Source organism: Panthera onca, chromosome A3 (assembly GCF_046562875.1).
Source record: "Panthera onca isolate mPanOnc1 chromosome A3, mPanOnc1 haplotype 2, whole genome shotgun sequence".
In the NCBI taxonomy this organism is placed as follows: domain Eukaryota; kingdom Metazoa; phylum Chordata; class Mammalia; order Carnivora; family Felidae; genus Panthera; species Panthera onca.
The window spans coordinates 115574101-115593695 of record NC_138341.1 but is presented as its reverse complement, the minus strand read 5'-3'; the positions used below and the strand labels follow the sequence as shown (position 1 = coordinate 115593695).

The 19595-nt window shown below is 38.3% G+C and overlaps 1 protein-coding gene across 5 annotated transcripts in view; it reads right to left on the bottom strand.

Annotated features, from left to right (window-relative positions):
• Positions 1–19595, bottom strand: part of ITCH (itchy E3 ubiquitin protein ligase) — a 142040-nt gene that overhangs the window by 119283 nt on the left and 3162 nt on the right. For 4 of the 5 annotated variants that reach the window (XM_078444136.2, XM_081795334.1, XM_078444138.2 and 1 more), the window contains exon 2: positions 18609–18685. The exons of the other annotated variant lie outside the window; for it this stretch is intronic. The gene's annotated coding sequence lies outside the window, so the exon portion shown is untranslated. The remainder of the gene's footprint in view (positions 1–18608; positions 18686–19595) is intronic. 5 annotated transcript variants of the gene reach the window in all.

Here is a 19595-nt window from a genome sequence, read left to right as displayed (position 1 = left end):
ATTTGTATTCATTAAAAATGAACAATCTAAGGAGTGCCTGAGTGGCTCAGTTAAGTGTCCGACCTTGGCTCAGGTCATGATCTCACAGTTTGTGAGTTCAAGCTCCATGTTGGGCTCTGTGCTGACAACTCAGAGCCTGGAGCCTGCTTTGGATTCTCTGTCTTCCTCTCTCTCTGCCCCACCCTGACTTGTGATCTGTCTCTCAAAGATGAATAAACGTTAAAAAAAAAAAAAATTAAAAACAATCAACAATCTAAACAGGAAATTAAGAAAACAAACCCATTTATGTATAACATCAAAAATAGCAAGATACTTAGGAATTAACCAATGGGGTCAAAGACTTGTAAAACTATAAAACATTGCTGAAAGAAATTAAAGAAGACACAAATAAATGGAAAGACATTCTATGTTTATGGATTAGAAGTCTTAATACTGTTAAGATGTTAATACTACCTAAAGCAGTCTACAGAGTCAATGCAACTCCTATCAAAATCCCAATGTTTCTTGCAGAAATAGAAAATCCATCCTAAAATTCATATAGAATCTCCAGGGACCTTGGGCATCTGGGTGGCTCAGTTGGTTAAACTTCTGACACTTGATTTCAGTTTAGGTCATTACCTTGTGGTTTGCAGGATGGAGCCCCAAGTTGGGCTCTGCGCTGACAGTGTGGAGCCTGCTTGGGATTCTCTTTCTGTCCCCTACCCTGCGTGTGTGTGCACACGCACGTGTTCTCCCTCACAAAATAAATAAACTTAAAAAAAAAAATCTCCAGGGACCTTAAATAACCAAAACAATCTTGAAAAAGAACAAATTTAGAGGACTTGTATTTCCTGATTTCAAAATTCAATACAAAGCTGCAATAATAAAAACTCTGTGATAATGGCATAAAGACATACAAACTTATTCTACTGGACTAAAAAGAAAGCCCCAAAATAAACTCTTACAAATAAAGTAAAATGTTTTTTGACAAGGGTGTCAAGACCATTCAATGGAGAAAGGACAGTCCTCTCAATAAATGGTGTTGGGAAAACCAGATATCCACCTGCAAAAGAATAAAGTTGGACCCTTACCTAACACCATTTACAAAAATTAAAAATGGATCAAAGACCTAAATGTTAAGAACTAAAAATAAAAACTCTTAGAGGAAAATAGGACAAACGCTTCACAACACTGGATTTAGCAATGATTCCTTGCATATGACACCAAAGATACAGGCAACAAAAGAAAAAATAGACAAACTGGACTTCACAAAAATTTTAAATTTTATGCAAAAGATGCTATCAAAAGAATGAAAGGCAACCTACAAAATGGGAGGAAATATTTGCAAATCATTCATCTAAAGGATTAATATCCAGGATACAGAGAATTTCTAAAACTCAACAAAAATAAAAATCTTAACTCAAAAATGGAGGGGTGCCTGGGTGGCTCAGTTGGTTAATTGTCTGACTCTTGAATTTGGCTCAGGTAATGATCTAACTGGTTCGTGTGTTTGAACCCTACGCCTCACTAACAGTGTGGAGCCTGCTTGGGATTCTCTCTCTCTGCTCCTCTTCTGCACACACATGTCTGCACAGGCACACTCTCACTCTCAAAATAAATAAATAAATGTAAAAAAAAAAAAAAAAAAAGGACAAAGTGCATGAACACATTTCTCCAAAGAAATGACAGGCATTTCTCCAAAGAATGGCCAGTAAGTACATAAAAACACTTAATCCCCCCTAATCATTAAGGAAATGCAAATAAAAACCCACAATGAAATACCAACTTACGCCCATTAAGATGGTTACTATAAAAAAAAAGTTGTCAGGGATATGAAGAAATTAGAACACTTGTGCACTAATGTAAGAATGTAAAAGGATACAGCTACTGTGGGAAGCAGTATAGTAGGTCCTCAAAACTAAAGAGTTACAATATGATCCAGTAATTCTACTTGTTGTTATATATCCAAAACAATTGAAAGTAGAATCTAAAAAAAGTATCTGTACACACAAGTTCATAGCACCATTATTCACAATAGCTAAAATGTAGAAGTAACCCAAGTGTCCATCAATGGTTGAATGGATAAGCAAAATGTGGTATATACACACAATAGAATAATATTAGGAAGGAAATTAAAAGGAAGGAAATTCTGACACATGCTATAACATGGATGGACCTTGAGAACATGCTAAATGAAATAAGCCAGTCACAAAAAGATGATTCCACATTGGGGCGCCTGAGTGGCTCAGTTGGTTAAGCATCTCACTTCGGCTTAGGTCATGATCTCACAGTTCGTGACTTTCAGCCCTGCATCAGATCAGCTCTCAGCTGTCAGCACAGAGGCTACTTCGGATCCTCTGTCCCCCTCTCCCTCTGCCCCTCCCCTGCTCTCACTCTCTCTCTCTCAAAAATAAACTTAAAAAAAAAAAAAAAAAAAGGTGATTCCACTTATGTGAGGTACCTACAGCAGTCAAATCAGAGACAGAAAGTAGAGCCATAGTTACCAAGGACTCTGGGAGGAGGGAATGTGAAGTTATTGCTTAATGGGATACAGAGTTTCAACTATGCAAGAAGAAAAGAATTCTAGAGATGGACGGTGGTGATGACGGCACAGTGATATGAATTAGTACTTAGTACCACTGAATCATACACTTAAAAATGGGTTTTTTATTTTTTATTTGAGAGAGAGAAGACATATGCAAGCAGGGGAGAAGGGCAGAGAGAGTGAGAATCTCAAGCAGGCTCCACACTAAGCAAGGATCCTGATGTAGGGCACAATCCCACAACCTTGGGACCATAACCTAAGCCAAAATCAAGAGTCGGCGCTCAACTGACTGAGCCACACAGACGCCCCTGAAAATGGTTTTGATGGGAAATTTACTGTTATACACATTGTACCACAATTGAAAAAAAAAAAAAAAAAAAGGATGACACCACTTGCTCTCAGGTCACTTGCTCCAGGGAAGCCAGCTGCCAATTTGTGAGGAGACTCCAGCAGCCCTAGAAAAAGGTGTATGTTGCAAAGACCTGAGGCCTCCCACCAACAGCTAGCACCAACCCACCAACCATAGCAGTGAGACACCTTGGACACTGATCCTCCAGCCCCCACTCAAGCCTTCAGAGAACTGCAGCCTCAACCAACATCTTGACTGTGTCTTAATGAAACTCAGAGTCAAAGCCATCCAGCTAAGCCACTTCTGAATTTCTATCCCACAGAAACCATACAGATAAAAAATATTTGTTTTAACTGCTAAATTTTGGGATAATTTGTTATGCACTAATAGAGAAACCACTGGATAAAAGGCTATTGGAAAATAGGATATTTGTATGGTCTCAAAGTATTATCCCACATTTTACTTACCAATTGCAGAAGGGAAAAGTATACTACTATAATGCAGAGATCTGTTTTGTTTTGTTTTGTTTTCTACAACAGTGGGTAGAAGCAATGGATGTTACTGAAAATCCTACAATGCAGCACTCCACAACAAAGAACGATCCAGCCCAACATATCATAGCACCAAGATTAAGAAACACTGCCTAGGGGCACCTGGATAGCTGTCATTTAAGTGTTCGACTTCAGCTCTGGTCATAATCTCATGGTTTGTGAGTTTGAGCCCCGCGTCAGGCTCTGTCCTGACAGCTCAGAGCCTAAAGCCTGCTTCAGATTCTGTGTTTCCCTCTCTCTCTACCCCTTCCCCACTCTCATTCTGTCTCTCTCTCAAAAATAAACACTAAAAAGAAAGAAAGAAAGAAAGAAAGAAAGAAAGAAAGAAAGAAAGAAAGAAAGAAACCCTGCCAAAAGAAATAAAAGCAATATTCACTTATTCACTTAAAATCTGTATGGGAGGGGTACACTCTCTCGAAAGTAAAAAAAAAAAAAAAAATTAAAAAACTTATATAGGAATGTTTATAGTAACTCTGCTCATAATTGCCAAAAAATGTCAGACAACCCAATATCCCTCAACAGGTAAACTGATAAACTGGTGCATTCATACCCTGGAATACTACTCAGCAACAAAAAGAAACAAACTACTGATACGTGCAACAACTTGGATGAATCTGGAAGGCACCAATCATACTGATTGAAACCAAGTCTCAAAAAGTTACATATGTATTACTCCATTTATGTGACAGTCTCCCAAAGACAAAATAATAGGGATAGATAACAAATCTGTGGCTGTGAAGAGTGGAGGGTGGATAGGACTACAAAATGAAGTACAAGGGAGGTTTCTGGCATGATGGAACTATTCTGTATCCTGACTGTGGTGTTGCAAAAACCTATACATATGTTAAAGTTCATACAACTGTACACATACACACACAAAAGCCAATTTTACTGTATAATTATTTTTTTAAGATTTTTATTAAGTTTATTTATTTTGAAAGACAGAGAGAGCATGCAAGCATACCTGTGTATAAATGAACAGTGGAGGGGCAGAGAGAGAATCCCAAGTAGGCTCCGCACTGTCAGCACAGAGCCCTATGTGGGTCTCGATCTCACCAACCCTGAGATCATGACCTGAGCTGAAATCAAGAGTCAGACACTTAACCAACTGAACCACCCAGATACCCCTATATGATGTTGTTGTTTTTTTAAGTAACATTTCAAACATTTAAAAAAAAAAAAAAAAAAGAAAAAAGGGTACATAACCAATGTACTATGTTGAGAAGTGTCTCCCCCAAAATTTGTCTACCTGAAACCTCAGAATGTGACCTTACTTGGTCTTACAGGGTCTTTGCAGATGTAATCAAGTTAAGATGAGGAGAACCTTATTTCAATGACTTGTGACCTTATAAGAAGAAAATTTGGACATAGAGACATGCACAGAATAAAGATAAGGTGATGACACACAGAATACCACATGAAGACAGAGGCAGAGATTGGAAAGAAGCATATACAAAGCCAAAGAATGCAAGGATCACCAACATCCATCAGAAGCTATGAGAGGCACAGCATAGATTCTCCCTTCTGATAAATTCCAATCCTGCTGACCCCTTATTTTGGTCTTTTAGACTCCAATACTGTGATAGAATAAGGTTCCATTGTTTTAAAAACTAGCCAGTGTGTATAACTTGTTAGAGCAATTCTAGGGAACTGCTACATCCTATGACTCTATTTAAATGACATTCTAGAAAAGGAAAAACTGTTGGGATAGAAAACATCAGTGCTTCCTAGAGGGATGCATGGGTGGCTCAGTGGGTTAAGCATCTGACTCTTGATCTCAGCTCAGGTCTTGACCTCAGGGTCCTGAGTTTAAGCCCCATGTTGGGCTCTGCGCTGGGAATGAAGTCTACTTAAAAAAAAAAAAAAAAAAAATATGGGCACCTGGGTGACTCAATCAGTTGGGCGTCCGATTCTTGATTTTGGCTCAGGTCATGATCCCAGAGTTATGGGATTGTGCCCCACATCAGGCTCCAAGCTGGGCTTGAAGCCTGCTTAAGACTCTCTCTTCCCCCACCCTGCCCCTGTTCCCAGCTCTTGCTCGCGCGCGCTCTCTCTCTCTCTCTCTCTCTCAAACAAACAAACAAACAAACAAACACAAAGGACTACAAGACTGCAAATGTCTGTCAAAATTCAAAGACCTGTACACTACTAGAAAAGGATTAATTTTACTATGTGCAAGTTACATCTCAATAAACTTAACTCAAAAAAAAATAAAAAAGTATTCTCACTGTGAATGACAAAAAAATGCTAATCTAGTTTCCACAATATAAAGGGGAAAAAAATGACTCTAGCTCTCCTATGTATCTTGGGGAGATCTCTCGAGGACCCATTCTTCCTTTCCAGTACCTCCCTTCTACCTTCATATCTCACTGCTAAATTAACTTATCTTTTTTAATGTCCCTTTTATTTTATAATCTATCCTTCGTTAACCCCCTCTTCCTTCTCCTAACACTCAATTTTTAAAACATCTTCAACTTTGCCTCTATCTACAGCTTTAACATTCATAAGATATAGAGACAAGATGGATACCTCTGCTTTAACTTCCTATCAAAAATAACTGACTTTTTACATGATTTTGAAAAAGCTTTCACAATCAAGTACAGTGATGTGGATATCTTCACCTGGTAAAACACTGTGACTTGAACCACTAAAGATATCAGTTTGAATCTAAGATACAGTACAATATTAAAATTATCTATTACCTCTTAGTCTGTCAGTTACAAAAAAAAAAACTTAAAATAGGGTCAGCTTTTATATTATTTGAGTAATGTTTACTATCACACTAGAAAAATGTGACAGAATGTCTAATGTAGAAAAGAGGTGTTAAAACATTGCCAGAGGTGAAAACTAACCTTAACATCTTCCTGAAAGGCAGTAGAAATAAAAATATGGAGAAAGGCACACTTCACAAGATCATTTCAGTAGATCTTGTCCCATAGGCAACAAACAGCAAACTAGCCTTATTTTAAACCATGTATCCTAATTAAAGAAAAATAATTAGTCAGGATATTATGAAATTTGCTTGTTTTCAGAAATAACATATCCAACATAATCAGTTATTTTTATAGGTCACATCTATTTTGACCTAGAAAACTTTCCAATAATTTATATGGACGTATCATTCTTAAAAGAAGCCACCAAAAAGACATTTCAGAAAACATACTAAGCCAGTAAGGAGAAAAACTGCTTGTTGAAGCACAATTACAAAGAGCTAAAGTACACAGGGGTATTCAGAGAACTAAAACCTAATAAAGTCTAACTCTCAAACAGCCTTACTGAAGTACACAAGTATAGGCGTGCCTGGGTGGTTCAGTCGGTTAAGTGACCGACTTCAACTCAGGTCATGATCTCAGGGTTCATGGGTTGGAGCCCCGCCTCGGGCTCTGTGCTGACAGCTCAGAGCCTGGAGCCTTTTTCAGATTCTGTCTCTCTCTCTCTCTCTCTCTGTCTCTCTCTCTTTTCCTCCTCCTCCTCCTCCTTCTCTCTCTCTCAAAAATAAATAAACATCAAAAAAATTTTTTTCATAAAATAAAATACAGAAGTATACACTGCAACTGTAAATACTGAGTAGTCTCCTTTGGACAAGGCCACTTGACCATGTTCTCAAATCACCACTCAAGTGAAAGAGCTATGTTTCAAAGCATGGGTTTTAAAAATTCTGTATTCATTTGCCATCCACTACTGTGAAGAATGGAGCCTCAATTCCGTTGAAAGTGGAACATGGAGGTGGTAATGGTTCCTGTGCATGCAACCAGTAGCCACACCACCCAGCTGGATTGAAAACTAGATCCTGCTCTCTGCAGTCACTGTAGCAGGGACTAACTAGAAGGAACAATGTTTAGAACCCATTCTCCACTAATGATAGCAAAGGAACTGAACTTGGTGTATGAGTTCCTGAAGGAATTGTTAGAGGGGGGTAAGAGTTCTTTGGGTTGGGCTAAAAGGTATATACTCATTTCCATAACATTCTCAGTAAGTGGGAATGAACTCAAACCCACGCATGATGGGGAAAAGTTGCCTTCTTATTTACTGGAAAAAGTTACGTTAGCAGAGAGAGATGTAAACCATTCCCTCTCCCTCTCAAAAGTGACACCTTGGCTCTGAACATCATGTGAATGATCTCAGATAAATGAAAGCTCCCTTCCCATTTTCCAACCAAGTGTATGGGTGTGGATCTAAAGCATATGCATCAAAAGATGATTATCTTATTCAAAGAGAAAACACAAAGGTATAACTTTCCTTTAAAAAAAAAATTTTTTTTTAACGTTTATTCATTTTTTGATAGAGAGGGTGTGAGTAGGGGAGGGGCAGAGAGAGAGGGAGACACAGAATCTAAAGCAAGTTCCAGGCTCTGAACTGACAGCACAGAGCCCAACGCGGGGCTTGAACTCACGGACCATGAGATCATGATCTGAGCTGAAGTCGGACACTTAACTGACTGAGCCACCCAGGCACCCCCAAAGGTATAACTTCCAAGGTTCAATAGTATGACAACAGAATCTGAGGAAACTGGCACCAGAATCAAACTTTTAGCATTTATTTGCTGGTTTGAACTCTGTACCCACTACTTTAGGTGATTTTCCCTTTGTTCTCTCAAACAGCTAACAAATATTTTAATATTAACTACTATCACAAGTTATTTCCTGTTTTTGACTATCTACTGCTAGAGTTTCATGATTTGATATGCCACAATAAATATAACTACCATTGTGCTACAATAAATACTGCTCTCTTTTGCAAACAATGCTTGTGTGAAATTATACAACCTAATTACATATAAGGTTGAACTTCCTGGCTCCCAGGAAACTCTGGTTTCTGACCATCTCTTAACACCCATGAATTGCCCTCAAAATACAAGATCCTGATAGCCACCATCCCTCATCCTTCCAACAAACCTTTCTCAGATCATTTCTAAACATAATCTAAGAACTATCAAGTAAACTAGAGGCAATATTAATGAGTTACTGAGTATTATGTATGTATACACTATAAACAAATTTATACACATTTTTATTTAAAGGAGCCAAAAAGCATTGTTACTCAAATTGTATCAAAAACCCAGAAAAAAATCACATAGAATCATTTACATCCAAGGGCCATAAGTAATTGTGGGGGGAGGGGAGAAGAGAAAACTATCATTTACCCATTAGTAAATAAATAGAATTATAAAAGCAGAGCCAATTCTATACTCCAATTTGGGTCTGTAGGTTTTCACCTTAGTATTCTATCCAAAGACTACCGCCTCTATTTTGACTCCAAAAAGATGCTAAATAAAACTACTATTTCAAAGAAGTCAAAATATCAAACACATCTTATTTGTTCTTGTAAGTAAGCAAATGGAAATCCAAGAAAGTTAAATGGATTGCCCAGTCAGGCAAAGATTTCTTACATGTGACAACAAAAGTACCACCCATAAAAGAAAAAATTGAAAAATTAAGCCTCATCATGGGAATGCAAGCTGGTGTAGCCACTCTGGAAAACAGTAAGATTCCTCAAAAAACTAAAAATAGAGCTACCCTATGACCCAGCAATTGCACTACTAGGCATTTATCCACGGGATACAGGTGTGCTGTTTCGAAGGGACACATGCACCCCCATGTTTATAGCAGCACTATCAACAATAGCCAAAGTATGGAAAGAGCCCAAATGTCCATTGATGGATGAATGGATAAAGAAGATGTGGTATATCTATACAATGGAGTATTACTTGGCAATCAAAAAGAATGAAATCTTGCCATTTGCAACTACATGGATGGAGTTGGAGGGTACTATGCTAAGTGAAATTAGTCAGAGAAAGACAAAAATCAGATGACTTCACTCATATGAGGACTTTAAGAGACAAAACAGATGAACATAAGGGAAGGGAAACAAAAATAATATAAAAACAGGGAGGGGGACAAAACAGAGGAGACTCATAAATATGGAAAACAAACTGAGGGTTGCTGGAGGGGTTGTGGGAGGGGGGATGGGCTAAGTGGGTAAGGGGCACTGGGGAATCTACTCCTGAAATCATTGTGGCACTAGATGCTTACTAATTTGGATGTAAATTTAAAAAAATAAATCGATAAATTTAAAAAAATTAAGCCTCATCAAAATTAGGAACTTCTATTTTTCAAAAGACACTATTAAGATAATGACAAGATAAGCAAAAGCTGGGAGAACATATTTGTAAAATACATATCTGAGAGAGGATATATCCAGAATTTACATAAAACTCTTAAAACTCAATAACAACAATCCAATAAAAATAGACTGTCCAAAGTCCGAACAAAAGATGTGGCCCAAACCAGAGATCTCTAGCTTTGTTCAGTGTTCATGATTTAAAACCATGGTTCCAGGGCACCTGGGTGGCTCAGTTAAGTGACCAACTCTTGATTTCAACTACTGATTTGGGCTTAGGTCATGTTCTCACAGTTCATGAGATCAAGCCCGCGTTGTCAGCATGGAGCCTGCTTGGGGTTCTCCCTCTCCCTGTTTCTGTCCCTCTCTCTCTCTCAGAATAAGCATTTAAAAAATAAATAAAAATGAAACCATGGTTTCTTAAAGGTGCCAAAAAGATAACAGGAAAACAAAATATACTTATGTCATTGCTACACTTGAACTTACTCAGGTTTGTCCTTTTCAAAATTAAGATGTATATCAAGTCTAGGATCACTCCTAACCTCCTCTTGTCTAAAACAAAAACAAAAAACCCTAATAAATAGCAGTCTCAAAGTAAGTAATCCCAAATCATTACATAACAAAAAGTTAAGAAGTGAGAGGTGCCTGGCTGGCTCAGTTGTTGGAGCATGTGACTCTTGATCTGGGTCAGGGTTGTGAGTTCAAGCTCTGCATTGGGTGCAGAGATTACTTAAAAATAAAATATTTAAAAAAAAAAAAAAAAAAAAGAATCACTGAGGGGCACCTGGCTGGCTCAGTAAGTAGAGCAAGCAACTCTCAATCTTGGGGTTGTGAGTTCGAGCTCCACGTTGGGTATGGAGGTTACTTTTTAAAAGGTGAATGAGATTGAAATGATGAAAACAGGAATTACAAAAAGTAAAACCCTTCTTTGGATACCTCAAGCTTACTTGTATTTTTTTAGGCAAACAGTAACAGCAAGCCTCTTAGACAAAAATCAAAGTTCTTTTAATAAGAAATTTTCCTTCTCTAAAATGAAAAATTTTTTAACGTCTATATTTTGAGAGTGAAAGAGAACACACACATCTGCAATGATGTGAGTGGGGGAAGGGCAGAGGGAGAGAGAGAATTCCAAGCAGTGCCTGCTACACAAGGGGCTCAAGCTCACAAATCGTGAGATCATGACCTGAGATGAAACAGAGTCATGACGCTCAACCAACTGAGCCACCCAGGCGCCCCTCTAAAATGAAATTTAAGTAACACAGGGACTTCTTTGCCTAAAAGCATAATCTTTCATAAATGTTTACCCCACCAAGTTGTTAAAAGAGAATACAGAACTCCAAAACTATAATGAAGGCTTTGCCCCAATCAACCTTTACCTTTCCAGAAAGCCCTACTTTTAACCTTTTATCATCAAACATTTACTAAGGGCCTATACATTGGAGAGAATGGTTCTTGTTGCTTTGCCAACAACAGGAAAGGAGAAGAGCAGTAGACTCAGAAACAGAAAAGATATGGACAGAAGCCTATAAAATAATTAAGACACCAAATCCAAACAATCCAATTAAAAAATGGGCAAAGGACTTGAGCAGACATTTCTCAAAAAATATACTAGCAGCTAGTAAGTACATGAAAAGACAGTATCATTAAGCATTAGAGAAATGAAAATCAAAACTACAAAGAGATACCTATTCACTCATTAGGATGATTATTTAAAAACAAAACAGAAAATAACAAATGTTGGTTTAAGTGTGGAAAACAGGAATTCTTGTGCACTGCCAGTGGGAATTTAAAATGGTATAGCTGCTATGGAAAACAGTATGGTGGTTCCTCAAAAAATTAAACACAGAATTACCGCACGATCCCGGAATTCCATTTCTAGGGATATACCTAAAAATATTGACTCAGAACAGCACCCACATTCATAACATCATTATTCACAATAGCCAAAAGGTGAAAATAAGCTAAATGTCCATGAACAGATGAATGGATAAAATGTGGTACACACATAAAATGGAATATTAGCCTTAAAAAGGAATGAAATTCTGACACATACTAACACATGAACCTGAAGACATGCAAAGTGAAACAAGCCAAACATAAAGGACAAATAAAGTATGATTCCACTTACATGAGGTTCCTAAAATAGTCAAATTCTATACAGAGACAAAAAGTAGCATAGTGGTTACCAGGGGTTGAAGGAAGGGGAATGGTTGAGTTATTTTTTAATATGCACTGAGTTTCAGTGAGATGATGAAAAACCTCTTGAGGATGCACAATGGTAATAGCTACACAACAAAGTGAATGTACTTAATGTCACTAAACTAAACACTTAAAAAATGGTTGGGGCGCCTGGGTGGCTCAGTTGGTTAAGCGCCCAACTTTGGCTCAGGTCATGATCTCACAGTCTGTGGGTTCGAGCCCCGTGTTGGGCTCTGTGCTGACAGCCTGGAGCCTGCTTTGGATTCTGTGTCTCCCTCTCTCTCCGCCCCTCCCCCATTTGTGCTCTCTCTCAAATAAATGTTAAAAAAAATTTTTTTGTAAATGGTTAAAATGGTCAATTTTATGTCATGTATATTTTACCACAATAAGAAACAAACAAAAAATAATCAGGACGGATAAGTTCATCATTTTCATTGTTACTACAGATGAAAATATCAATTTATATGGTAAAATAAATTTACAGGGCTGACTGAACATAAGCACTCCATTGTTTCATTCCCTCCTGAAACACCAGCAAAACAAAATAAAGAAATACAGTAAAAAACCCTCAGGACAAAGACAAAGGGCAAGGAGATAACAGCTGATAAAAGCAACACTCTAGACAAAGAAAAGCTGTAGTAACTAAGTTCTGCACATTTCAATATATATATTGAATACAGTTTTTAATTAAGTCCTGTAGTAAATATCTTTCCTCCAAAAAAAATTTAAGAACAGAAAAAGATAATCTGGGATTTCCTTTTGACTACTGACTTTCCACAGAAACAAATGCAGCTAATCCCTCTCTCGTGTTCCTTGCCTTCCCACTTCCAAAGCTATCTATAATTAAATGAATCACCTGGAAATCCCTTTCAATATTCAGAATAAATGAATTTCAAAAACTAGGTTAGATCATGCTTACAAAAAAAATCTCTTCTCCATAAATGAGACTTAGATTTAGCTCAAATCTATTCACCCTACTGCTGCATCTCTCTGACGACAGCAACTTTTTGTACTTTTCAGAGGTTCGGTTCAGTACTTTTATTCATCAATGAGGGAAATATTGCTGCATCTCAAGTATTCTTAATACTCAGGCTACATCTAACATACTACTCAGCTTACTTACCAAAAAGCCTACTTAGAATAACTACATTTGGCATTTTAGCCAAGGAATAACTTCCCTGCAACATGTCACAAAAATTTTCATGAGAAACTATAAACAAGCCAAAAGACCTAGTGAAAATAAAATCCTAAAAATCACTTTCTAAAGTTATACAGGATACACATTCCACCTTTCTACAACATTTATCAGTTTCTTTAAACATTCTAGATCATGAATTAATTATCATGTCAAGTTTCTGCAGCAAAATTCTATCTTTCCCACGAGCACGCTATTTGTCAGTGTTTCCAAACTTTGGTAAATACAAAAATTCCACGTATAAAGTCTAATGAAACTTAATAGAGGTTAACAGAGATCACCAAAAATCCAAAACTAGAAATGTGATAAGCAGCTAAACTACTTTGTTTCCTCTTTTATCTATTCTACTTGTGCAAGCCAGGAAATCATAAGACTATGTATGTGATCCATCAATAAGGAGGGTGCTAAGGCTGAGAGAGTGATAAAGCAAGATCCATAACATGAAAAAGGAGGGATAATAGTATTATCTTCACGTATCCCAGGTTTTACAAAAGAATGAATAGGGGAAAAGCTTTCACAATTGGCCCTCTTTATCTACTGCAGGGTCCCACTGTCACAGGGTGACCCATATATATGCTTTTGTGTCTTATACAATCTTTTGTCCTTTCCTTTTCATTCCCACTATCACCTGCCTCCCTAGCCTCGTCACCTTGCCTCCAGAAACTACCAACCCTAGTAAATTCTGTAGACCTCAATATTACCTAATAAATTGCCATAAAATACCATTTTATCCTGTCAGTCAATAGGACTTAAGGTTATCCCAAAACAAGAAGTCTGGTCTTTTAATTTTTCCAAGCTTTCTTGTATTACCAGGCCCACATACAGCCTCTTCAAACTAATCTAAACTCCAACTAATCTACTCACTGTACTACTACCATCTGAAGTCCATTCCGGTCTCCATACCTTTGCCCATTCTGAATTCCACTCTTAAATAACTTTCCTCCTCCTCTCTGCCTTAATAATTATTCTGCATACTTCTCATTCAGCCCTAGACTGCTCTGAGGTATTGCATGAACTGTTTTAAAACTTTATGTGGGTAAGGACTTTCTTCCCAGAAGGCAGGGAACATGGGTTATGATGCAAAAAGTCAAGCGCCAGAACAGAGGTTGCAAAGTGGCAACCCATAAGACAAATCCTACCCACAGTGGTGATTTGCTTGGCCCACAGTGTTTATATTATGATTTCAAAAGTTGCCAATGTTAAAAAAGTAAATAAATAAAAGGTTTCTCACAAAACCTAGATTCCCTGCTTCTGTTTAGAAAAAAAAAGATATTCAGGCCACACGTCGTCCTGTACTCCCCACTAGGTCAATAGTTAGCCGATACTGAATTACACTTTTTTTTAAATGTTTGTTTATTTATTTATTTTGAGAGGGAGGGAGAGAGAGAGAGAGAGCACACACATGAGCAGAGGAGAGTCAAAGAGACAGGAAGAGAGAGAATCCTAAGCAGGCTTCAGGCTCTGTCAGCACAGAGCCTGGAGTCTGCTTCAGATTCTGTGTCTCCCTCTCTGTCTGCCCCTCCCCTGCTCACACTTTGTCTCTCTCTCTCAAAAATAAACAAACATTTTAAAAAAAAAAAGTTGGACGCTTAACCAACTGAGCCATCCAAGCACCCCATGAATTATGTATTTTTTATTGGTTAAAATGGTCAATTTTACCTTTAACTTTTTAAAAGGATAAACCAAAGGAGTGCCTGGGTGGCTCAGTCGGTTGAGCGTCCGACTTCAGCTCAGGTCATGATCTCCCTGTCCGTGAATTCGAGCCCCGTGTCAGGCTCTGTGCTGACAGCTCAGAGCCTGGAGCCCACTTCGGACTCTGTCTCCCTTTCTTTCTGCCCCTCCCCTGCTTGCTCTCTCTCTCTCAAAAATAAGTAAATGTTAAACACATTTTTTAATAAAATAAATAAAAAATTAAAAGGTAAGCCAAAGCTACTTAACAGCTACCTCATTAGAGGAACATGAATTCCCTAGTTCACTTAATCCCAACCTGATCATTATTATTTAAAATGTTCATTTAGCCCTTATAGGCATTTAAATTTACAATGCTCACCCTAGATAAGCTTACTTTATGAATTAATGAATTGAGACAATAATTTTAAGACAAGGTTGGTAGGAATGATAATAACAGTAGCAACTAATACTTGAACCAACTATTGTTCAAGCAAAAATACATTATCTTATTTAATCCACACAACCATATATAGTAATATGCTATTACTATTCCTAGTTTACAGATGAGGAACTTGCCCAAAGTCATCCTCCAATGCATGGTAGAGCCAAAATTCAAAACCAAACTCCAGTACACATTGTTAACCCCTACAATATGATTCCTTTCGAGTAGCATCCTCTCCTCTGTGACTAACTGGATTCCCTGGAACAACTAATCAAGGCTAAATTATAGATCTTACTCTTTCTCTGAATGAATAAGAAGCAAACCAAAGTCCACCTAAACATGCCATCCAGATGGCATTTGGATATTTTCCATATCTTAAAAGAAAAATTTCTCTGTCACTGACAGAAAAAACGTCAGATCCAATAAAATATACATTTTCGCAGAAAGCAAGTATGTTATCAAACATTTCTGGAGTGTGGCAAGCTCAAATATGCATATGAATTCTTAGATTAAAACCATGAAGTGATGATACAGTATAAAACTTCCTGGGACAGAAGGGAAAATTAGGGTAAGCAGTTTCCAGATGTGAAAAAATACTCGAACTTTCTTGAGGGCAGGGACTGCTTTTTTTTCAGCATGAGTCTCTACAATACACAGCACAGAGCAGCACTTAGCACATATTCAATTATATTAAAGGAAGCAAAAGACTAAAGTTAGTACTTTAAACTGCAATGCAGTGTGATCTTCATTATAGTATTTATCACCTTGCTTTTTATAATAATTACTGGTAAGGAGCACCTGGGTGGCTCAGTCGGTTAAGCGTCTGACTTCGGCTCAGGTCATGATCTCACAATCCTGGGATCCATGTCAGGCTCAGTGCTGGGCTGGGTGTGGAGTTGGCTTGAGATTCTCTCTCTCTCTCCCTTTCTCTCCGCCCCTCCCCTCCATAAATAAATAAACATAAAAAAAAAAAAAAAAAAAGACTGGGTGAGGCCCCTGGGTGGCTCAGTCTGTTAAGCTTCAGGTCACGATCCTTCAGGTCAGAATCTCGTGGTAGATGGGTTCCTGCTGACAGCCCAGAGCCAGGAGCCTGCTTTGGATTCTGTGTCTCCCTCTCTCTCTCTGCCCCTCCCCTGTTTGCTCTCTCTTTCTCTCTCTCCCTCTCAAAAAGAAATAAACATTAAAAAATAAAAAGAATAGGGGGACCTGGGTGGCTCAGTCAGCTAAGCGTCTGACTTTGGCTCAGGTCATGATCTCACGGTTTGTGGGTTTGAGCACCATGCTGGGCTCTGCGCTGACAGCTCAGAGCCTGGAGACTGCTTTGGATTCTGTGTCTCCCTCTCTCTGCTCCTCCCCAAATTGTGCTAAGATAAAATAAAAATTTAAAAATTTTTTAATAAAAATAAAAAATTTTTAAAGAAGACTTCCATTTCTTTAAAAAAAAAAAAAAAAAGATATTTCTAAGGCCTATCTTATATTGTGATATCAAGAAAGCCCTAAAAAATTAGTGAGTCAGCCCATGAAACACAAAATATAATCAAAGAGTGAGCTAGAAGAAAACTGAGAGATCATCATGTTCAATACCTTTAATAGACAAGTGAGGTAGCGGAGGCCCAGGGATTTAAGTGAATTGCCCAAGACTACAGAACTAAGTAACAAGTAATACCAAGGATAGAACCCAGGTCTCCTGAATGTTGCCCTAGTTTTCTTTCCACAAAGAACTATTCTGTGAGCTCAGGATGCAGTGGATACTTTTGGAAATATTTTAAAGATACTTGGTATGGAGAATGATCTTTCCCAACACATAACTTTTTGTGAGGTATTACATCACCATTAAAGAAATGAAAGCTGCCTTGTTCTTTTGCTGCAGATAACACCATCTCCTTCCCCCCCCCCTTTTTTTTTGCTCTATGTATTTTTCATTTTCATGTATTTCCTTTCATTATTTTTGAGAATTCTTCTCACCATGTCTTGTTTATCTACTTTCCCTCTTAGCCACTTCCTTTCCTACTATCTTTCACAAAGCTCCCCCTATCTCCTTCCTTTCTCTCCATAATTATAAAAAAGAACAGAGTAAGCACACATTTTTTAATAGTAATGGCCATGGACACCACAACAAGCAAATCATAGTCTTGGTCTCTTAAGCATTTACAGGACAATTAACAAAAATATAAACTAAACACAAAGGGTCACACAGAGGTATGAATAAACACTGATGTTTACGGTGAAGAAAGGAATCTAAGTATGGATAGGACATTTATATGAAGAGAAGTGGTAATGATAACAAAGAGCCACAAGGTTAGAGTGAGGCAAGTGAAAGGGACAACTCTTTGTCCTATTCAGCTTTCTCACCTACCAATTCATTAGTTCTACTTCATTCACTCCTTATTCTCTTCCTGTTTGACTGTTATCATGCTCTACTTTTCTTTCTTATCCAGTAGTCTTCTTTTTCTCTCTCCTGATCCTTTAAAGTGAATTTGTCCTGTTCTCGTTTTCCTTCTCAGTATTACTGCCAATGACTGTCCTTGTAGACTCAGATAATGTCTTAAGTTGTAAATTCATTTTTTTCTGAAGCTTTAACTTGTATTATTTTATTTGAGCCTCACAACAATGTCAGAAAGTCAGGCAGAAATCAATGAATCTATTTTACAGATATATAAACTGAGTCCAGGCAAGATTAAGTAACTTGTCAAAAGTCAGTTTGTCAGTGGCAGAATCAAATCAGAACCCCAGACCTTTTCTTTCCAAGTCCTCTAATCTTTTTCCGCTTCATCATGTTGCCTTCTTTTTACTTACACTTTTTAACTGTACACCTGCACATATCTGGACAAGAATATGCAGAATAAATGTTTATAAAACAGCGCTTGGGGCGCCTGGGTGGCTCAGTCGGTTGGGCTTCCGACTTCGGCTCAGGTCACGATCTCACGGTCCGTGAGTTCGAGCCCCGCGTCGGGCTCTGGGCTGATGGCTCAGAGCCTGGAGCCTGCTTCCGATTCTGTGTCTCCCTCTCTCTCTGCCCCTCCCCCGTTCATGCTGTGTCTCTCTCGGTCTCAAAAATAAATAAAACGTTAAAACAGCGCTAAGTGGGAAAAGTATATGTTCAAGAAAACTAGAAAAACAGAGAAGTCAAGGACGCCTGGTTTGGCTCATTCGGTTAAATGTCCAACTCTTGATTTCTGCTCAGGTCATAATCTGACATCATGGTCATGAGATCAAGCCCCACAGTACACTCAGTGCAGAGCTTGGAGCAGGCCTGGGATTCTCTCTCTCCCTCTCTCTCTACCCTTCCCCCGCAAATTCATTCTCTCTCTCTCTCTCTCTCTCAAATAAATAAACTTAAAAAAGAAAAAAAAAGTCAGAGCACCTAAAGTAAGGGCAAAGTGTGGCTCACAGGTTAATGCTTATAGAGGAGACTCGGTTTCAGATCCAAGTGGAAACTGCCTATTTCTTCAACATCCTCTTTCTCCTACCTCCCTCCCCACAGCAGTTATATGACCAGAGCTCACCCTGTGCACCATTCCTGCCCCCCAATCTCTTTCACAGGCCTGCCACCATACCTGAAGTTCTCACAGCTGGAGTCACTTCTTTGGGTTAAGGCGTTGTCTCCAGAAGGCCACTGTTAAATGCATGTTACCTGAGAGGGGAAGGAGGGTCCATTAACATGTTATTCCTATGGTTAAACATATCAGATTAGCAATGACCTTGGGAACCTGACAACACAATGTCTTTTTAAGTTTCATGGAAAAGGGGTACCTGGCTGGCTCATTTGGTAGAGCATGTGACTCTTAATCTTGGGGTCATGAGTTCATGCCCTATGTTGGACACAGAGATTACTTGAAAAAAATAATAAAATAAAAGTTTCATGGGATAGATCATTGGGGGAGGGGAGATAGATAGTTTTTGATAGGGCAGGCAGGATAAAGTGAGTCAAGGGGAAAAGGACCCAAACATAGTATGGGGATGAAGTCCACCTGGCTATGATGTCTACATGACAAAATGAGGATGGCAATATAAGCATATACTCTAACTATTGGGGTCACCGTAAGGATGATCCCTGCAACTTGGGAGGCTCCTAGGGATAGGAAAAGAAAAAGCACTTCAAGGATCAGAGTATAGTCAGTTCTGAATGCAAAAGAGCTGAAGTGGCAGCACTTTTCCAAATACAGAGCACTGCTAAACAGAAGGAAGAACAGCTCCTAGTTAATGACTACTAGTTGTGAGGCTAGTTTCCAACCCAATATTTTTAGCTGAGGGCCGATCTACTAACCAGATAATACTGTAATTCAATTCTGCAAATCCCCCACCTGCTAATTTATATTGACTCAAAACTAGCTTCATGTACAGCTACAAAAACCAACATGACTTTACTAAGCGCTTATTATGAGCCTAGAATTTGGCGAAATGCTGTAAGTATGAAAGAAAGAAAGAAAGAAAGAAAGAAAGAAAGAAAGAAAGAAAGAAAGAAAAAAGAAAGTAAGTCAGTTATATACTTTTGCCTTAACTCACATAAAGGAAACCAATCCCCAAACCTAAAACTGAGAGAA